Source organism: Xenopus tropicalis, chromosome 2 (genome assembly GCF_000004195.4).
Source record: "Xenopus tropicalis strain Nigerian chromosome 2, UCB_Xtro_10.0, whole genome shotgun sequence".
NCBI lineage: Eukaryota > Metazoa > Chordata > Amphibia > Anura > Pipidae > Xenopus > Xenopus tropicalis.
The window spans coordinates 41,201,423-41,215,579 of NC_030678.2; the positions used below are offsets into that span (position 1 = coordinate 41,201,423).

Consider the following 14,157-nt stretch of genomic DNA (forward strand, 5'->3'; position numbering starts at 1 on the left):
GGCAGCTGGGGGGAAATGGAAGGTGCTTGGGGGCCCGGGGGGAAGCTGAAGTATGCTGTGGGTGCCGTGGGGGAGCTGGAGGATGCTTGGAGGCCCTGGGGGACGCTGAAGGATACTTGGGGGGGCCCTGGGGGAAGCTGAAGGATACTTGGGGAGGCCCTGGGGGACGCTGAAGGATACTTGGGGGGGCCCAGGGGGAAGCTGAAGGATACTTGGGGGGGCCCTGGGGGAAGCTGAAGGATACTTGGGGGGGCCTGGGGAAGCTGAAGGATACTTGGGGGGGGTCTGGGGGAAGCTGAAGGATACTTGGGGGGGCCTGGGGGAAGCTGAAGGATACTTGGGGGGGCCCTGGGGGAAGCTGAAGGATACTTGGGGGGGGCCTGGGGGAAGCTGAAGGATACTGGGGGGGGGCCTGGGGAAGCTGAAGGATACTTGGGGGGGGCTGGGGAAGCTGAAGGATACTTGGGGGGGCCCTAGGGGAAGCTGAAGGATACTTGGGGGGGCCTGGGGGAAGCTGAAGGATACTTGGGGGGGGCCTGGGGGAAGCTGAAGGATACTTGGGGGGGGCCCTGGGGGAAGCTGAAGGATACTTGGGGGGGCCCTGGGGGAAGCTGAAGGATACTTGGGGGGGCCCTGGGGGAAGCTGAAGGATACTTGGGGGGGCCCTGGGGGAAGCTGAAGGATACTTGGAGGGGGGCCTGGGGGAAGCTGAAGGATACTTGGGGGGGGCCTGGGGGAAGCTGAAGGATGCTTGGGGGGCCCTGGGGGAAGCTGAAGGTACTTGGGGGGGCCCTGGGGGAAGCTGAAGGATGCTTGGGGGGGCCCTGGGGGAAGCCTCATTATGTGCGAGCCCAGAGACAATTAACTTTATACAGTTGATATAAAATATTTTACTACAGTATTTGCTTCAGAATCTTTTTTTTCTAGATTTTCCTCATTTAAAATTGGGTGCGTCTTATATTCCGGAGCGTCTTATAAGGCGAAAAATACGGTATATCAAACAGTCAAGGATTTGCTGTGTGAAAATGAAAGCAAAAATGTGATTGGTTGCTATGGATTACGGGGCAGGGACACATTTGACTTCTGTTATTAAAGAGACAGACCCAAGTCAAAGTCATAAGGCATGGAATCTCAGTGAAGCAAGAACATGATGTTACATATATGTAACATCAAAACATATATTACTGAGCCAATCTTGCAAGACGGGGCTTACTCAGCCTTGCATTCTACACCATTTTAAACTGAAATAAATGATTGCACTTTGGAACAGAATCTTTTACAAAGCTCGAGAGCAGGAACCATTAAGAACAAACCTGGCTGCTGTTATACCGTGCGAGCAAGCATGAAATAAAAACCTGGTGCAGTCTCACTCATATGCCCAGTAAAACGGTATATTCTGGCAGAACAGGTCAATTTATCAATGTTTTGGAGCCCTATATTGAAATTGCTGATGAGCCCTGTAACATCTAGTTACACCACTGGCCAACTTGACTAATTCTTTACCTTTATGAATGACCTGTATATACAGTAGTATAACACAGTATCCCTCCGAGTGAAGGTCAAGGGTTCCAAGTCTTCTCTTTAAGAAGGAGAGCAAGCTGATCACCCACCATAGCTGAAATGGATTGTTGCGGCCTTTAAAAGGCAGAGGCTGCACCATGCAGATCCAGTGGGCTCAGTTACAATCCTAACTAATCCTTGTTCAAAAATAAACATAGTCATTGGGGCCGATTTACTAATCCACGAACGGATCGAAAGCGTCCGAATGCGGTTTTTTTGTAATGATCGGTATTTTGCGATGTTTTCGTCGCCGTCGCGACTTTTTCGTAGCCGTTACGACTTTTCGTAGCCGGTGCAAAAAAACCGGAAAGGTTTGCCCGCCGTTTACTAGCGCTCAATATGAAAAAGTCACGACGATTCGCGCAAGTTGTAACGGCTACGAAAAAGTCGCGACAATTCACGCAAGTCGTAACGGCTACGAAAAAAAATTCACGAAAAAGTCGCGACGCCGACGAAAAAAAACGCAAAAAATACGAAAAAGTCACAAAATGTTCGTTTCCAATCCGATTTTTTCCCATTCGGGATTCGTGCATTAGTAAATCAGCCCCATTGTGTGATGTTATTCATAAAAGGTACTTGGGTTTAAACAGACTCCTTGCACTTCTATATATATCAGTGTGTCCATCCTACCGCCTGTTCCAAATTATGTGACTAAAGTTTAGCACCTAGACATAATTTTGCCAGAAATGATGTGATCCTGACCCAAAACATTTCTGACACAATTGTATCCGATTTGTCAAATTGTGCAATTGTTTGTGTTAAGATGCATCAGCCACAAGTGGAGCAGATGCAACTCCCCCATGTAGTTGCAATTATGCTGGAATTATGGTAAAAAAAAAAAACGGCATTCTAGGCAAAGGACATGGCGAATTGCATCCAAAATTTCCCTATGCACACTGCACATGCCCAAGTAAATGTCTGCCTTTATTCTGCTTCTGGCAAAAGCAACTGTCCCAATGGAGCACTTCAAAAGTAAAAATAACTAAAACGAGATGATGGGACCTTGATCTTCTTCGAGACTCTGTTCTGCTGTATGAAAGACTTATCCACCTCAATATAACTGCAAGCCAATGAGCTTGTGTCTACTTTGCACCCAAAAGCACCCTGTTGCACCATTAGCTCTGTGACTTCATTTTTCGCCCATAATAAAAGTGCAGGAGAAACCATAGCTACATATTTCTGCACTCCTTGAAATGCTAAACAAAACATATTGGAGGTCATATTTGCTCTTTAAATTCTCCTTTAAAGTGGCCGATTAAACCAGAAAACTAAAATCTCTGTATGAATGAATCCCCTATATGCATTTATATTACACACTCGGTAGTTATGCACTATTTCTAGAAGGCAATAATACTTTTAATTTCTTTGTATAATGCTTTGGGACACCATTTGTTAATGCCTATAATCTAAGATTCCACTAAAAACAATGGAGCAGAGGTCTGCAAACGCCAGAGTCCTCGGCAAACACACAGCAACAAAAAGAAGAAAATTACATGTTGTGGAACAACTGTTACTGTATGACCACTGTAAAAAGATCACGACCGGGAAGATTTAGGCGGTTCAACCTTACATAAGACTTTTGTAAACATCCATCTCTTTAGGATATTATTTATAGGCGGCATCATGGCTTTTTGAAAGATTGTTGGAGTTGAAGAATTCTGATTTTTAACTAGGGCAGGCAACTGTTTATATTGCTCTACTGATCCTGACTTTGAAACAAAGTAGCTGAAGCCTGTTGATTTATAGATATATTGGAGAACTGACTACAGCTACACTGCTTTAAGAGTAAGTCAAGAGTCAAGAAACTTTCATTGTTCATACAGCTATATACCTGTTACAGCATAGTGAAAAAACGTCTCACCTAGGGATAAACACATAACTTGAAGAAAAAAAAAAAAGTTAGAAAAGACTAAACTTTGTTCACCTTAACCCAATAATTAATTAATGAATTCCTTTCATTATTTATTAGTTCTGGTTCCTTAACATGACTCTATTCGATCCTGTTTCACAGTCTCAGGGCTAAAAGACCCATAGCTGTAAAATGTAGTCACCTTAACAAGTCAACAAAAGAAGAGAAGAAAACACACATGCATAATGCATCTTCAATTCCACGTGGAGGTATGCTCACATTGGCACCATGTCTTATCCAATAACTCACACTGGGGAGAATGGAAGGTTTCATTTACAGGTTGCTGGTCATGCAGAACAGTTATATTTTTACGGTTGCTTTGCCCTAGACAACCCTTACAGATAGAGCAAATGTCATCCATGTACCTTTTGCACAACTATATTTTTGTATATTTAACTATAATTTGCAGTTAATGTCTGGATGGAGGCTTTTGGAGGGCTTTGAGGTAAATCCTAAGCCCAGTAACCGGTGGTGTAAAAGAGAGGGGGCTGTAAAGGGGAAGGGGTGCGTGCTACTTGTGAATATGCAGCCAGGAGCCCTGAATTACTGGGAATGGTGGGAATGGGGAAAACGCAAGAGTCTATTTGGTCTAAGTAAAATCAAATAGACAGCACAGACCTTTGAAGTAGGTGCTTCTTGCCCAGGTCCCAGTGGAGCAGGTTGTTGTGTGTAAGACTAGCTAGTGGCAAGTAAGTATTTGTGGAGCTCATCTGAGCGGCAGCTATGAGAACAGTCAACTACTAACCCACTGTGTAATGACCCATATATAGAAATACAGCATGTAGAGCTCAGGTGAGTCCCAGGAACCTGACAGGTGCAGGAGCAGCAGCAGCAGAGACTTGTGTGGTATGCTTCATTGTGCTAGAGACAGCATAGTGAAATTCTGTAGCCTCTCTGCTGTGGGCAGTTGTAACACACAGGGCTGCACTGGGAGATGAAGGATATAAATAATTGAGAGACGGAAGTCACATCAACAGTGATGCAGGGCTACACTATTTGTCCATGACTGTGGGTGGGTGCTGCAAAATAGTTTCATTTCTGGTAATGTGTGCACCTGATTCTACACATGGAAAAGGCCTGAAGCAAATGTAGGCGCCTAACAACTTTGTACACTTCCCACCCAAGTGGTTCTATCTCTAATTCTCTTTTAACCCTGCTGAATATAAAGGTCCAGGTTTGCTTGTGTACAACAAACTGATTTGCTAAGTATCAATTGGAGGTACTTGTGTAGCTGCCATGTGTATGTGAGTTCCTGTACTGCAATGAAAAGAGCTTTAATCGTACATGCAGTCACATTATCATCTTTTTAGTGCTCCTTTTATTATAACACTGCTAAATGATGTGATATTAATATTTACATCTGTCTGCAATGTGCCGGAAGCCTTTTAAACACCAAGGGGTTTAGCGGGCAAAGCACAGCAAAAGAAACAGCTGTTTGCCCATGTCTACATTAGCAATGGTCCATGCATTCTTGCTTCTCTCTTCCAATGAGCGAGCTGAAGCATCAATTAAGCATGGGCTTCTGAGCGTGTGAAACAAGTCTGCTGTGGACTGAGTAGAAATCAAAGCAAAATGACTTCATATTATGGATTGTTTTAACTGTATTATGCAAATGAAAGGTCTACAGTAAGAGGGAAATCAAAATAATCAAAATGATTTGTTCAGTTGTCTATTGCCTTGTAGCTATTGCAGTCAGAACAGGCATCTCAAGCTCAACTGGCAATGCTGAAAGGCAGCGCAGTGGGGAACATCTGTACAACCCAGGACCACGAAAATCCTCTTCCATAAGAGGGGCCCTGAAATCCTCTTCTGTAAGTACATTAGCTATATAAATTACATCAAAACTTACATCATTTTCAAAAAACTGCCTAGAAACTTACAGATCTTGCATATCAAGTTATATGGGACAAACACCACTGGCCACCAAAGAATTAAAAAACTTAAGGTAAATTCCACTGCTCCCTAATAAACTTACATTAATTACTGATTTTATTTATTTATATGCGCTGCTTATTATAGAGTAACATCAGCTATTTATATTGCACACACACAAAAAAATGTTGGCACTGCGCTTGTGTTAATGGGGTACCCCATATAAAATACTTATACAGGCCCCAAATTTTCTGATTGATCCCCTGTCACTGACCAATATTTAAAGCTTTTCCTTAAATGAATACGGTCATGGGAATTTTTTTTTCCAAACACATCAGTTAATAGAGCTTCTCCAGCAGAATCCTGCATTGGAATCCGTTTTTCAAAAACGGTAGATATCAAAATAGCACTAAATAGTAAGAAATCCAAGTCCGGCTTGGGACTCCTCCAGTTACATGGGAGTAGGAGAAACAATAGGTTATCTGAAAGCAGTTCTAATGTGTAGCGCTGGCCCCTTCTGAAAGCTCAGACTCAGGCACAATGCACTGAGATGGCGCCTACACACCAATATTACAACTAAAAATATTTGTTGGTTCAAGAATACAATTTTAAAAGTCAGTGTGAATTATTTTTTATGTAAGCAGTGTAATTTAAAAATAAAAAGTATACCATAAATATCATGCGGGTATCCCTTTAAATACACACTGCACTGTAGTGCTCTTGCCTCTTCTTAGGCAACTGGATGAATCCTACATATGCAGACATAAAGGCTTGCAGTCTGAATGACATGTCAGTTAGGGGACAATCAGGGACTGAGTAGGGAAGACACCTACATGCCTCGCCTCTCCTGCCCCCTTTATTTCTGTTTGCACCGTGTCCCGCAGGTAGTAAATGATCCCTCTTGTGTCTTGAATGTCCTGATATTACATTTTGTGAAGTAAACCAAGCAGCAAGTCCCTTTAAACAGTCTAATATAAGTCAGAAAATGAATGCATATATGAAACTGCAACCTATATTGGTTCCTACCTATGATGTTATTCAGACATACTCTATGCAAAATTGTAAATAATATGCATTTTAATATTACACCACTATATTTTAGTAATGTATGCAAACTCTTATCCAGTGAAACAATTCACACACAATACGAATTATTAATGACAGAAAAGAAACCATCTCTGCTTCATAAAACCTCTGGTAAAATAAGCAGTGTGCAAAAAAAAAACAAAAAAACATATTCTCAAAATAATGCTGTTTCCATCATTTATAGACAGGGTGATTAGTGGAAAGAATGATTTAAGCCAAAAAAAAAAAAGCATATGAATCATGTTTTTACTTCATTATGTAACTGGCAGTTATAGGAAGCGTCAGCACTATTTAATCCAAGAAAAAAACATTATTCAGAGTTGAAAATATGAATTAGTGTAAAAGCCTGAAAAATGTGCCTGCTTGTCTACAGGCTTAGATCAGCCATAGAAATCATAACAAACTTTAATGGACACAACAACAAAAAAACATTGGTCTCTGTAGACTGGGAAATTGGGAAATTGCTAGAGAGTTCTTTTGCTTTGGTTGCTTTTTCTTTCTTATGCTAACTGAATGCTTCTTATATGGGGCCATTATTATCTGTTTTACATAGGCCCAGACTTGGATAAATAGGCGCATGCATTTAAAGTACACAGAGGCCCAAAATATGGAGCACTAGGGCCACCAAAAAAAAATCTGTTGAATTATAAATTTAAAAGTCTAAATTCTGACTCTTAATCTTATAATTGTGACTTTAAAAAGTCAAAATTATGAGTTTTAACATGAGTTTCTATTTTTTTGGGTGGCCCTGGCGCTCTTCTGTACTAAACAGCCCCCCAACAGCCCACTCAATAGTGTCTGTGGCATCTTACAGCAGCCCCTCTGGCATCTGCCTGATTTTACAACTTCAATGCGCTCAGTTCATCTTTCTTATGATCCACTGAGGCATCAGATTGCCAGCCAGGCATACCATAAGAGCTGTGCTGAATCCACATACCACCCCAAGCAGATTTGTAACCATTGTTATATGGCTGCCATTATCAACTTGAATAGGATATGATTGGATCTCACCCCAGCATCTGAAACATTGGCAGTAGAACTGAAAACAGTGAATCTATCACCTGGTCAAATACTGAAAAATGGATGACTAGTGGCACTGATTGAAATTATATGATATTATTATGCACGGCCATAGTTTAGGCAGATATTGATCTTATGATCTCAGGAACCCATTACAAAAGTCATGTTTGTGCTTCTAAAAAGTAGATTTGTGCCGCAAAAAGTTACATAAATACAAATGCTGCAGTAATATCCAGGGAGGCTAAATAGTTTTTTACATTAAATGATGCTTAATAATATTTCATTTTCATGAATATGGCACACTTCTGAAAGATCTAGGTTTACCTTTCCCAATACATGTGCTGTAAACCATAAGAACCGGTCTGCAGTAAGCTTTGGTTGTTTTTGTGCAGAAAAAATAATGAATTGGTTGCTGTGTGGTAAATGCATTTACAGCGACACTGGTTTTTTACTGATTTGGTCTATCTATGAAAACCCCCAATGGCCCTAATTTCAGTAAGACAATCCTAGATTGGGAGTAAAGTTTGCCAAAAGTGGGTTTGGGGTAGATGGGGCAAAACAGGTTATGGCCCAAAAAAACCCCAACCATTTATTTGTTTTAAATTATGGGAGGATTTCAGTAAATTATAAAATTAACAGGTATGGATCGGTAATTCCTACATACAATGCCAATTACACACATAGATATACTGAAAACCCTGACAGACAGCCTAGCACACTATAAATAGCTCATTACAAATAAGGCAGATATCACTAAAAACCTTGAGATTAAGTTCAATCTACAAGTTGAGATCACAGCCACAATGGCTCTTCTTCACGTGTTGCCCCCAAACTAGCAACTAAAACACAAATCGCCAGATTCTGGAAAACCAACACTTCTCCCACCTTAATACATGTCCTCAGAGAAGCCCAAATAAACATGGCTTCAGAAGAACTATTGGGCAGCAAACCAGGGAGGAAAACCTCAAACACAGCACTATTGATGGCCTGGAGATGGGCACAAATACTTGAATTATGTTGAGACATGTTACCCTGGACACAAACCTAGAGCACTCTTGAGAAAGTACTTAGCAGGGCCATATTTTAGTAAATAAGGTTGGAATGCTCACCCAAGTTCCATCTCTGCCCTTACTAATATACCCCCCCCCCTTCCTACTTTCTTCTTTGGAATGGCTATAACTTTGTACCACAATTGTACTTATTGCAAACTCTATTGCCCATATATTTGTATTTTTCTTTCCTTCTACTGCTCCGCTTTTGGAAAACTGATAAAGAGATATTTCAATAAATGAATGCCCATATACCTGCATGCTTCCCCTTCCCTTCCACAAATTTCAACCATTTGCACAAATTTCACCCACTGGCACAAAATGTTGAAGCTCAGGCACCTAATTGTGGTGGGCACAATTATTCTGTAATTCTGGGAAACAATGTTGCATTAACAGTAAAAATCACGGCAAAATCTGCTGATTTTCTGTGCTCCTTTCGTAAATAAGCCCTACAGGTTTCTACTAGCCTCTTAATCACCACTAAAGGTCAGCAAAGGGAAGCAGCAATGGCTAGAAGGGCTCCATCACAATAGCCTGCAAATATTTTTTAACAAAAATTGTAATACATATATAAACCTTTCTTAGATTTAACATAGCTAAAGCCTAGAGATTGAAGCTCAAATAAAACAGACTCAAACTATTGATGACATGAGATAGATAAGTCAGTTTCCAGTATCTCTGGTGGATCTTGGGGGTATACATGAACGCAACTACATATCTGCATAATTAAACCTAAAAAATAGAAAGAAGAAAAATGCTAGGGGATGAACTGGCAGCATAAAATAAACTCAATAGAATTGTTTGCCTCAAAGAAGGATTAATTATATCATAGTTGGAATCCTGTTTTATTATTTCAGAGAAAAAGGAAATGATTTTTAAAATTTTGAATTATTTTATAAAAATGGAGTCTATGGGAGATGACCTGTAAAGGGATCCCATACCTGTAATGTGTAAAATCACACCTGCACCAGTTTAAGGCATACAGATATGAAAGGCTCATTGAGACATTGAAGGATGCAGGATGCAATTATGTGTGTGAAAGTGCTATTTTGCTTTTATGCTTTAGTGGTCTGACTGACTACATATACCAAGAGATCTAAGTCCACTACGACACCTCCCCATTATAATAATGGGGCATGGCTTAATAACTTGTGTGCACCAAGTACCAGTGAATGTTATGCTTACAAATGTGGCCTTGGTGGTGAAACAGACTCCATGTATATTTAAAGGACAACTAAAGCCTAAAAATGAATATGGCTAGAAATGTTTAGCTATGTATTTTGGGCCCTTGTACCAGCCCAATATCCCCAAAGCTCTATAGAAATAAAGATTCATGCCCCTGAAGATGCCCACAGTAGCTCTCCATCTTTTGCCTTGCCCAACTACTGCACATGCTCAGTCTGCTCTTGGCTGATGTCAGTGACCTGAGCTTAGGGATCGACTCACAATATTTTTCTTTCCCCTGCCTGCTTGGTCTGGTCACTATTAAACATGCATACTAGCCAACCAATCACAGTCCTGTCTGGCTGCTCTCTTAAAAACTAAAGGCCTTTTGAGCTTGGGGCGAGACTTTAGCTGAATCCTTATTGTGTGACTTTTCTTTCCTCCTTGTAATGATTCCAAATACTGAGCTGTGTAACAAATATAAGTTACAAAGGTTGGAAACATAGGGAGAAGCTGTGACAAAAGTTTCAGTCACTTTGCTATTACCCAACAGCCCATCTGGGAATAAACTTTCCCATTGGAAAGGTTTTTCTGTATGTAATACAGTGACTGTATATGCACCTTACACTCTCCCCCATGGCTAAGGTACAGAATATTACTAGCTTTAGCACTGGGGCTGGCTGGCTTTTTTTTTTTTTTTATATACACAACCACACAACAGACAAATCACATCTTTCAAAGTGTTTATGAAGCAGTTGCATGGGGGTTTGTGTGCATTACACACAGGGAGAGGCCAAACTGTGCCAGTAGGTGTATAGGCAGAACAACATGATATGTACAGGGGAACCTCTGCACAAACACTATGTTCCTTCCCAAAGTGACTGACACTGAGCTCAGAGTTTGGGCTCTCACTATTATAAACAGGCTGTGTATGGAACCCCCAGTCTGCTCATCTGCCCTTTGCTTTGGTCAGTGTAATGTGAGTATAAGAGAAAGTCATTTATAGAACGATAGAATTAAAAATGTGTTTATATTAGAAAAAGCCACAATTATCTTCTGAGCTGACATTTTGGGGGATGGAGATAAGGGAATATTTGGGAGTCTGTTATAAACAAGTTATGTTTAAATACTGAGCTAAAATTTGTTTTTAGTTATATTTTGTAATACAATGTATATAATAGGGCAGCACTAGTTTATATGTACCTGTACCCATGATGCACCTGTGTCTCTGTGCCAATGGGGTCATTTGTAGGTTCCACCTAGTTCTCTATGGAGGTTGAAGGAAAAAAAATATATACACAAAAGCATTGACCAATGAGAATGCTGATTAGATTCCCAGCACTATATCAGCCATTATGATATTATCTTACATATAGAGATAATTATGGCATTTTCCCGTCATTATATGGCACAGGAATCAGACATGGGGATAAAGGGACAGACTTGTTCAGTGCTGGGAAACTGTGCTTATTGCTCCCAACTCCAATTGCAGGAACAGAGAACAGGGAGCCGGATTTACTCACATCAGCTGGGATTCTCATTGGAGGATTATTTTGCATATTTATGCAGCCACTGGCTTAAAACCCGCACTAAAGTGACTGACTACTACATCACAATGACGGTTGGTGTGTGATTAACTATTTGCATGCACCTTGGCAGAAGAATAATGCTACGTTCATATGCCATATGAATAGTACTAGAAAAGGGCCTGCCTGCTTAGAATTGACAAATGTGTCCAATTTAGGATTCACACTGCTTGTGAATTGAGTTCTTCTCATACTAACGAGGAGGGGTCTGGCAAGTCATAGAGCAGTTATTGTAGAAATAGAAATTGCGTGTGTTGAAATACCTCTGGTAAAAACAAGGGACCCACCTGTATGTACACCTTTAAATGTTGTTAACATTTTTCCTATTGGTGTTGGTATTAGTGTGCCTCTTCACCCTCTTGCATCTTTCTATTTTGGTTTAATCAGTCAATTGGGATTAATGCACCACCCTATATATATTTGGGGACCATTAGTTACCAGCGTCAACTGCTACTGCCGAATGCTGTTAGGCTGTGCTGCTGGGAAAAATGTCCCTATAATTTCTGAAATAAAAGTTATATTAATACAACAAACAAAGATACAATGAGGTCCAACATACAAAATAACTGACTGAGCTTCTAGGCTACAAGCTTATTACTTTAGAAAGGCCGGCATTGATTGTCAGAAGCTCCCCTGCACTTAGAGATCAGCTCATGTAAGTGTTCTGACACTGCTCTCAATAAGGCACACCAGTACAATCATTCTTACTAAGATGCTGGGTTTAAACAAGGACATGATATGCCATCTTAACTTTTTTTTTTTTTTTTAGCAAAAACAAAAAAATAAACAAACTGTACTCTGTGCACTCAATTTCTCATTCTGGGTGCTCCAGACAATGGGCCCTGATTTCTATCCCTTAATGAACTTTGTATTTCTTGCCTTTATCCAACAAGATTAAATCTGATGGTGTGTGACAGACTTTTTTTTGTATATTGACTGACAGATGTAGATGCAGAAACAAAACACACCAACCGACTTTATCTGGTTCGACATTACATTACAGCAGCGATCCCAAACCAGTGGCTTGTGAGAAACATGTTGCTCACCAACCCCTTGGATGTTGCTCTCAGTGCCCCCAAACCAGGTAGTTATTTTTGAATTTCTGACTTGGTGGCAAGTTTTGGTTGAATAAAAACAAGGTTTACTACCAAATAAAGCCTCCTGTAAGCTGATATAGTGCATAGAGGTTGCCTAATAGCCAATCACAGCCCTTATTTGGCACCTCCATGAACTTTTATGCTGCTTGTGTTGCTCTCCAAGTCTTATTACATTTGACTGTGGCTCATGAGTAAGAACGTTTGGGGACCCCTGCATTACAGCCTATGGAGATCAGATATTGTAGGATCCTTTAAAATCTTGCACTGTTGCATTGCATGACAAGATCAGATAAAATCTGACCCACAAAATCTGATTAAAATTTCCCATGGAGTCTAGCCTAAATAGTGCATGACTGATGAGCATTTCCATTTGGGCATACTGTTTTGTGTGGGTTCTCCAATAGGAAACACCATAGACTACGTAAAAACACTTTTTTGTGGGTAATGATAATTGAGATATTGGGATATTATGGCACCAGAAGGATGCAGTGTGAAGGAGAATCACAATGACCACAAATCTAATCTCAGGCCTGGCCTCAGCATTTACACTCCCAGCTTTGAACACAACAGAATGCACCACAGCACTGATAGGCGACAAAGCATTGTGTGTACATTCATACAGAAGTAAAACAAGATGACAGTGAAGTACAGACAATGATGGGCTTTTATAAATATATTGTATCTGCTATAATATGCCATAATGCTTTCTTTGTTTGTGCACAATAAAACATTGTTCCAACTTGGTACAAGGAACTAAAGACAGAAAAAGCACAGCATAATCTGGAAGAAAATACAAAGGAGAGAAGGAAAGGGACTTGTCTATTAATAACAAATGCTTTAAATTAAGATAATTGCAGAGCTTCCCAAGATGGCTATTTTTGTGTTCCAAAGGCAAGAAACAAATCTCAATTCCTGGCAGAAATGACTAACACAATTATAAAACATTGTAAATTATGTACAGTAGGAGGACTTGTGTATTAGAGCTCGTACTCATGGACATTTCTTCCTGCCAGTGTCAGACTGGGCCACCAGGCTACCGTGAAAAAACCTGATGGGCCCCACACCCTGCCCACATCCCACTCCACCCCCAGCCACACCTACTCCGCTGCTTACTTGCTGTGAAAAAATAAAGATGGCCATGCTTTTAAAAGCAGAACGCTTGGCCATCTTTATTTTTTCACAGTAACTTAGCAGCGCAGGAGCAGGAGCGGTGGTGGCTGGGGGAAGAGCACGAGCAGCAGTGGCCCTTGACTTGGGTACCTGGTGGGCCCCAGGTAACCCAGTTTGACTGCTTTCCACATTTCCAAGTGGTGGCATTCTCCTGCATTCCACTGCAGGGGAGCGCAGGAAAAAAACACATCCCATTCTTCTTAATGGGGCTTTACTAACACAATTTTATTGTCACTTATAATTCTATCCAGAACCACTGCCTAGTTGCTAGGGTAATTTTAAACCTACCAACTATATAGCTGATAAAATTCCAAACAGGAGAGCTGCTGAATAAAAAGCTAAATAATTAAAAAACCGCAACTCAGGGCTGTGGAGGCAGTAGATAAATCCTTTGATTACAAGTCCGACTTTGTTTTTAAAGGAACAGTAGCACCAAACAATGAAACAGTATAATAGTATAATGTCCTGCACTTGTATACATTTTTTTGTTTCCTTCAAATCCCTATTATAGCTTGATATAACCAAAACTACTGTGTAGCCATGGGGGGTAGCTATTTACATTAGAAAAGGAGAAAAAAAAAAAAGAAATACAAAGGTTACATAGCAGAAAACAGATAAGCTGTGTAGACTGCCATTGTATTCTA

The 14,157-nt window shown here is 40.6% G+C and overlaps 1 protein-coding gene across 12 annotated transcripts in view; it reads right to left on the reverse strand.

Annotated features, from left to right (window-relative positions):
* The window catches only part of cdkl5 (cyclin dependent kinase like 5), a 185,161-nt gene that overhangs the window by 58,443 nt on the left and 112,561 nt on the right, over positions 1-14,157 (reverse strand). The window lies entirely within an intron of this gene.